Source organism: Orycteropus afer, unplaced genomic scaffold (genome assembly GCF_000298275.1).
Source record: "Orycteropus afer afer isolate SDZICR_OR568_19922 unplaced genomic scaffold, OryAfe1.0 scaffold00128, whole genome shotgun sequence".
NCBI lineage: Eukaryota > Metazoa > Chordata > Mammalia > Tubulidentata > Orycteropodidae > Orycteropus > Orycteropus afer.
The window spans coordinates 3,425,787-3,434,341 of NW_006921715.1; positions in this window are offsets into that span (position 1 = coordinate 3,425,787).

The window sequence follows — 8,555 nt, forward strand, 5'->3', positions numbered from 1 at the left end:
TGCTTCTTTGTGTGGACTGTGATGCTCTGTTGTCTCTGAGGCATTGTGAAATTTTTGTGTTTATATTTAATTGGTGATTATATGTTGGAAAGACTTGCCCACAATTTTTGTTTTCTTTGATGTTTTGTATATGGGCAGGGTACTGTGCTGTGCTCCTCTATTCACTAGTTGACAGCACTTATACACTCACCACCTATCTCCTTTCCTTTGTCAGCCTCTCGTATGTCCTTGCTGACCCTGGCAAACAGAGCCTGTTCTTAGGTCTGTGGTATCCGAATGAGAATGCTATCACTTTGAAATCCAAAAAGGTTGTCACTTGGAAACATTCAAAATGGCTGCGCCCTCAGTCACTTTAAATATCCAAAATGGCCACCACTTATAAACATTCAAAATGGCTGGGCCCTCGGTCACTTTAAATATCCAAAATGGTTGCCACATGTAAACAATCAAAATGGCTGCACCCTCTGGACAGCAGAAAGCTCATAGCTCAGGTTGTCTCCCTCCTTGTTGTTTCCCTTCCTAGTCATAGGCCATTAGAGCAGTTGTCCCTGCAGCCCTTGGTGACCGGGACTGATCAATTCTCAGGTCCCAACACCACTTGGAAATATTCAGGCTGTTGGTTCCATCAGAGTAGCTCACAGTCTGCATCTCTGACCATCTCTGTACTCACTGTTTTCATTCAGGTTTTTCCACGAGTTGGTGTCTAATCCACTTCTGTATAGTTCCTTTCAAAGCTCAGAGTTCCAGGATTATCTTCTGCATCTCTGTCAATTGCTTTTTCTTTTCTTTGTTGAAGAGGGTCTGTGTCATTTCTCTGCCTGTGCCTCCATCTCACTGGAACTAAGATACACCTCTTGAGAAAAGACCTGGCAATCTTCTCCTTAAAGATCACGGCCATGAAGACCCTGTGGGAAGTTCCACTCTGTTCTCTGGGGTCTCTGTGAGTCAGAATGGATTCCATGGCAGTGGGTGTGGTTTGGGCTTTGCTTCCATGAAGATTGACAGCCTTAGAGACCCTGTGGGCAGTCCCACTCTGTCCTCTAGGGCCACAGTGAGTTGGAATGGAATAGACTCCATGGCCCTGGGTGTGTTTTGGGCTTTGTTTCTGTGAAGATTGACAGCCCTGGAAACCCTGTGAGCAGTTTCACTCTGTCCTCTAGAGGCGCTGTAAGTCAGAATTGACTCCACATCAGTGGGTTTGGTTTGGACTTTGCTTCTGTAAAGACTGGCAGCCTTGGAAACCCTCTGGGGCAGTTCCACTCTGTCCTCTAGGGGCGCTATGAGTCAGAATGGAGTCCAAGGCAGTGGGTGTGGTTTGGACTTTGCTCAAGTGAAAATTACACCCTAGGAAACCCTGTCGGGCAGTTTTAGTCTGTCCTCTAGCATCACTGTGAGTAGGAATCATCTTGATGTCACCCGATAACAACAGAAGACTGGAGATTTGAGCTCCCCTAGCGGTGCCTCAGAAGGCAGACATAGTGATGCACTTCCCAAAACCCAGCGCCGGCCCTTGTGGAGCACAGTTCTACTCTGTCACGGGCGGGGTGCCTGGAGAGGGAAGTGACTCCCTGCTAATTGGTCTGATGACCACATCTGCAAAAGACCACTGAAATCATCCTCCACCTCACAGTTCCAGGAGTGAAGCCTCTGGTGATAAAGGACTCTGGACAGTGGAGGGTTCATTAGAAATCCTGCCGCCCTCCTTAGTGCTCCGGTAAAGGGGCCAGACAGGTACCGCTCTGCTGCTTTCAATCTTGACGACCCTGGGAATGAGTTTTGAAACGGTTAATAGAGAGGGAAGGGTCGGCATTGCTTCTCTTGACATCAGTCTCCGCACTTACTAAAAAGTACAATCCATTCGGAACCAAGGCAGTCTTCCAGCATTGTATTGCTTTTTTCCAAATTAAAACCACCACCACCACCACCACCTTATTCATCTACAGCTCTCATTCACTAAATAGGCTAAGCCCAGGCCCGCGGTCAGGGCAGCCTGGGTAGAAAGTCACTGGGTAGAAAGCAGGGCAGGGGTGATTGCAGCCCCAAAGCAGAGGCCTTCTGGGTCAAGTGCTCACTGTATGTCTCTGAGCCCAAATGCAGCAACAAGATGGGGACATGGTGGCTGCAACAATGACCTCAAGCCCCCCAATGGTTGGGACACTGGCACAGGACAGGGCAGCTCTGTTGTACAAAGAGGGTCGCTATGAGTCAGAACCAACTCAGAGGTACCTGACAGCAACATCCCCAATGCATCAAGAGGTTTAACAGGGTGCTGCATTTGATTTGTTCATTTTAAGTCTGAGAAATAGTGTGTGTGAGTTGACCAGCCACTCCTACTCAGGGACTCTGGGCCTTGGAGGTGAAAACATCCCAGGCTTAAGCTAAGAAAGGGCCCACACGGGCTGTGGGAGTGCCCGGAGAATGCTGGTAGATGGATTTCCTGATGCCTTCATTTGTCTGAACACTCTGTAATATACAGATTACTAAACTAATGCTTTTCTTGTGATGCTCTTTCGTAGAAAGGAAAAATTTCCATCACTTCAACTTCAAAGCCAAACCATAGCTACCACTTTAAATGCTGAGAACACCTAATGCGGATCCCTTACAGCGGCTTTAAACACTACAGTTTACAAAGTGCTTTTACCACGCTGTGTCACGCCAACGGTGTGGCATCATATAATTTTATTGACCAATAAAATATTTTAAGTAGCATTAATAATGTTTCATTGTATTAATAACGTTTCACATTAAATGCACACTGAAGTAATAATTGGGCAGGGAGCTGCTGTGAACCAGTATTGCGTAGGTGCTTGACATAATCTTGCTTTATCTTCACGGCTGCACCCAAAGTTGGTTTTACTTGTCGTCTCATACATGAAGAAAAAGAAGCAGGGACATGAAGCTGTGACTTGTCCCTGCTCACACACCTGGCAATGGACACAGGCAGGGAACAAATCCAGCTCCTCAGAGGGCACCTGAAATAATTTTGACAGTGCGTGATCATTGACCAGGCTTAAACAAATAGGCTTCTTTTGTCAATTACAGGACCTTGTCTTGCAAGTTCCACCATTTACAGAAATGCCCTATCTTTTCACAGAATGGATATCTGCTTTGACGTCTAAACACGTCTTTGATTCAACGAAGACGTTTACCTTCTCTGAAATCCAGAAAGGAAGAACAAAAAACCACACGTGCTGCGGCAAGAGTTGAATGTGAGTTTTCATTAGAGAAAGCAGATGCCTTTCCTTCTTTGTGGAGAAGGTGTTTTGTCTATTATCACATGGGAGATGAGTGTGTGTAAATGTTGCACCACAGAGGCCCTGTGTGGACATATGGCCCATTAATCATGAAATATTGATTGTGGACTGAAACTCTGAAACAGGTTCCATGACACCTGTTTGTGTTCTTGGTCCAGAGTGTTAAGTAAAATAACACAGGACCCACGTTAGCATTCAACTCCTACCCTCCTTTTGTGGCAGGTAAGTGCTCACTCAATTCACATATCTTCAGGTCTATGAATTATTAATCAAAAGAGCTAAAAAGTCAATCCAATCTGGTTAGATACAGTAGTTCTGGTGGCTTCCAAACTTTTAAATAATGAATAGTTTCATCACCTCCCCAGTGAATGTCAAGCTAGGGAATGTCTGGAGTAGAAATCCCACTGGGTAGGTCACAAAAGCAACCCAGTCAAGAAACAGCAGTAATTTTTAATAATAGCAGCTCCACCCTGTTACATTCTCAGTGCCACTCTCTCGAGAGATCAATTCAGAATGAGAAGGAGAGGAGTCCTGAAAAAAAGGGTTTTATGGGATGAAATATTGTCACAAAAAGTGATATAATAGAAAAGAGTTGGTAGAGGATACGAAGATATCCATACTTTACATTGTAAAAACTAAAACTAAAAACAACCCTGCCGTTGTCATTCCTAACTCTCTGACAATAACCACAACAAAGCACCCTAATTATTCTTTCTATTGGAAGAGTTTTATGATGTACAGCTCATCATTATGGACTTGGAGAAAATTGCACATAGCCTAAAAGGCAGAAATAAATCATTTACTTAGACTGCAAGATCATTGTAAGCAATGGGACTCAGTGTGTAGAGGGAGATACTTAGTGAGTAGCGAAGAAAGGAACTGACTGACTCAGACATGGCTGTTTGTATCAGGGTAGGAAGGTGGTAGAGACACTGCAGGTAAAACTGTGAGCGTGAGAGGTAGCATTTCTGAGGACTGATGTAGGAGAAAGATTGGAGAGCAGAGGCGTGCTGGTGATGAACTTAGTCAGATGGTTTGAGAACTCCCCACTGAGTCTCAGACTAGTCGGTTGGGCCATGTTAGCTTCTAGGTGGGAACTCTACTAAGGACTAGAGCCAGAGAGAATTACAACTTGGTTAATTCATTGAATGTCTAGAGTCCATTCTCATCCATGACACTCTCATTCATCTGAAATTTTACCTCACTCTGAAACTCCCATACATACTGGAAGTTTCAAGTCCTCCAAAAGTGTCAAGTCATCAGTGTCGGGAACTGCAGGCTCCATTTGGAGTATGTTTATTTGACTAAGCAGCTAGGCTGTTCCTGGAGAAGAAGTCTGGACCCAGAACAGTGGGAAACAGGCTTTTCCACAAAATCTCACTGAGTAGCTCTGTGGTGTATGTGCTCAAGCCTGCATAGATTAGTATCAGACCCACAGGGGATTTTCCTTTCCCTAGAACTAGGGATGCTGTATAAACCACAAGATCTTAGCCATCTTTGAATTTCAGATAACATGTTTTAGTATGTGTCCCCAGTATGAAATATACTTTTGAGAAATACATATACCTTGGTTTTCTGAAACTCAAGTTGTTGTTATGTGCCGTCGAGTCGGCCCCGACTCATAGCGACCCCTCCTTGGGTTTCCGAGGCAGTATCACTACGGAAGTAGGATTGCACAACCTTCCTTCCAAGGAGTGGCTGGTGGGTTTGAACCGCCAGCCTTCTGGTGAGCAGTCAAGTGCTTAGGCACTATGCTACCAGGGCTCCTCAAGTTTAACTAGGTCCCCTGTATTTTATTTGCAATGCTCTCCTAAACCCAAACACAAAATATCACCATCCTGTAAATTTGTTTCAGACAAGATATTAGTCAATGTGCCTTATGTATCAATAACTTTGAATTTTATAGTATATTTTGCCATCACAACTTTTCCCACATTCTCTCTCTTCCCACCCCTCCCCTTCCTTCCAGATTGACTGCTTCTGGGTCTGTGCTACACCTGAGGACAGAAAATAGAAACAGAACCAGCCCTTCTCCTTGAGAAGCTTCCAATCTCCTGGAAGAGAAAGGCATGGACAAACCTAGCAACCAAAATTAAACCACTTTAATGAAGTTTCTTTCCATCCATCTGTCCTTCCATCCATCCACTAACCCACCCACATATCCATCCACCCACCCATGCACCTATCCATCCTTCCATCTGTCCATGCATCCATCCACCAACCCAACCACATATCCATCCATCCATCCACCCACCCACATATCCATCCACCCACCCATCCATCCATCCACCCACCCATGCACCTATCCATCCTTCCATCCGTCCATGCATTCATCCACCAACCCACCCACATATCCATCCTCCCATCCATCCATCCTCCCATCCATCCATTCATCCATTCATCCTCCCATCCATTCATCCTCTCATCCATCCATCCATCCATCCATCCCCCCTCCATCTAAATTCTGAATCATCGAACAAGAAGTTACTGAGTTTGCTTCCAGGAGCAACCTTGGTCTGTCCATAGGACATGCTTCAAACAGATATTCCATTCATCGATAACAGAACCAAGTCTTAAGTATACACTCAGGGCTGCAGTGCTCCTACGGGACATGACCTCGGTTCTCCGCTCTGGGAGAGACCACACTTCGACAAACGATCGAACAAGGCCAGGGAGGCTCCATTACTCTCCTGCTCCTCGCGCCTGTGTTTTTTGTTTCGTTTTCCTTCTCTCTCCCTTTTTGTCCCTCACAGAACCTCCACCCGTCGTGTGCCAGCACTCACATGTTTGTCTGCACTGACATCTGTGGCAGTAGGCCTGGGACTCTTGTCCCCTGTGCACTGGGGCGGCTTCGTGCCCCTCCCCCTCCTGGCCTGCTCTGACCGCAGGGGCTGGGTGCCTGGCCTGTGAGCCCCACTTTCTCAGCGGGCACTTCCTCCCGCATGCTGCTCTTGCAAGTTGTTTATCTCTCTCAAGGAGAGTGACTCAGATTGTATCTGTGGAACTGTATCTGTCTGGGCCCAGATGTCTGTGGAAGCCTCCCAATTACCCTGCTGAGCTTCACCTTCCAAAAGTCTTCTCCTGCCCCCAACCCTCTCCTCTCAGTTTGCAGATGGTTGGCGGAAAACAACCAGCAGGGCAGGCACGGGCAGCCCTGCTTCACCTGGAGCGTCCACACTGCTGGAAGGCACTTTCCCGGTTGCTGTCCGACTAGATGGGCAGGCTGAGGCTTTGGGGATTTAGGTACTGATGAGCACTGGGCCAGGGATGGACAGAGGGGAGGCTACAGAGACCTAGGTAACCTGTACAGCAGGTCGCGGAGGACGTGAACGGAAAGAGAGAAGGAGCTCACAGGAGGCTGTGCTCAGAATTGCCCAGCACAGGGCCCTGGACAGGGAGCTTCGACATCAGGACCCCATGGGAATCCCTACAAAGCTGGAGATACTCTGCTTCTGTGCTGACCAGTGCTGTGGCCATGTGGCGAGTGTCACTGACAAACAGAACTTTCCATTTTACCAACTTTTACTCATTTAGTTCCAACTGAGTCACCACACGTGATCCTTGTTGTCATTACCTGCTACCAAGTTGGGCTCAGACTCAAGGCAACCCCACGTCCAATGAGATGATGCCGAGCCCTGTGCCTCCCCCAAACAGGCTGCAGGTTGGATGGTTAGCATCCGTAGGATTGTCTCTGACTGGTTTTTGGAAGTGGCCCCCAGTCTTTTCCTCTCAGTCCATCTTACTCTGGAAGCTCCGCTGAAACCTGTTCAACATCCACGCACCACACAAGACCCCGCTGACAGATGGGTGGGGGCTGGGCATGAGGGCCACTGGCCAGGAATCACACTGAGGCCTCCTGCATGGAAGCCCAGCACCACATTTTGGAAATCATAGTTCTTTCCGACGTGCTCCTAGATACTCGTCTTGAAGGGGCGGCCCCTTTGGGCAGATAAATTGCTTCTCTATGGCCCCTGTGAGTAGTGAAAACGGGATCCTTGACTCATTTCCTCTTAACATTTCTGCAGAGCTCCTATCCACACAGTGTGGTCACTAAGACTTGCCTTGTGTTCCTCATGGTGTGTGGGAGAATCCCGTGAAATGATTGATGATGGATACGGCCACTCTGCCGTGTGCCCCAGATGGGCTTGTCTTCGTTCAGTGCCCACTGTGCTTGTTTAAGACATTTGCACATTTGAAAAGTACAAATCAAGAACAGGGCTCACTGTCACTTTGGGCACTGGAGTGCTGGGCATCACTTTGTGCTTCCTGTGGAGACGTGGCACAGTGATGATGCACAAAAGCTCTTGGGGTCTGAGCAGTCAGATTTTCAGTCCCACATGACACACCTACAGGCAGCTCACTTAACTTCCAGAGAGTCCACTTGGCCCCTCAGTTGTGAAGCAGAACTCAGGTTCTCAGGCATAGGGCTGTCGGTAAGAATTACAAGAGGTCCTGTCTTTGAAGTTCCAGATAGGGTGTCTCGGTGCCCACCAAATGCCAGTTCCTGTCCTCCCCACCACAAGACTGCTGTTTTTGATGGAAAATTTAGGACAAAAAGAAGCCTTTGAATGGTTGACCAGGGACCACTGGGGAGATTACAAAGGCAAGTTCCAGGATGTGATTGCAAGGAGGGCTCAGGCTGCCTCCATACCCTGTCAAAGTGTCAATGTTTCTAGACTGAAGCCCGCATCTCCACTGGGTTATTTACACACAGCAAAGCAAAGTTTCCGGCTTTTAAGGAGAGAGCCTTTTAAAATTATATTAAAAAGACCTCAAAAGGTTTCCTAGACATCAAACAGCCCTTAAAATAATATTTTGATGATTTAATTGTAAATAAATCCAGAACATGTGGATTAAGTTCTGATCAAAATACACATGGCTTTTTAAACAAGGGGACAGAGAACATGGCACATTGCACTTGGGGTTTTATTGAACTTGGAGCATTTCAGAAATGCGTTTTGACATGGGGCAGGGCTGACGGGGATCAGGGTATGCCCTGTCCTGCTTCTTCATCTCCACTAAAGTAGACTTTTAAGGGGCACTGGTGGTGCAGTGGTTAAAGCATTCAGTTGCAAACCAGAAGTTTGTCAGTTCAAAAGCACCAACCACTCCACGGAGGAAGAGGAGGCAATCAGTTTCCGTAAAGACATAAAGACGTACAGCCTTTGAAAGCCTGCCAGGCAGTTCTACTCTGTCTTATAGGATTGCTGTGAGTCGGAATTGACTTGATGGCAGTGGTTCTAACACACCTTTCAGCTGGGAAGGGAGTTCTGATTGGAAATGTCCATGGCATCCTGCCAG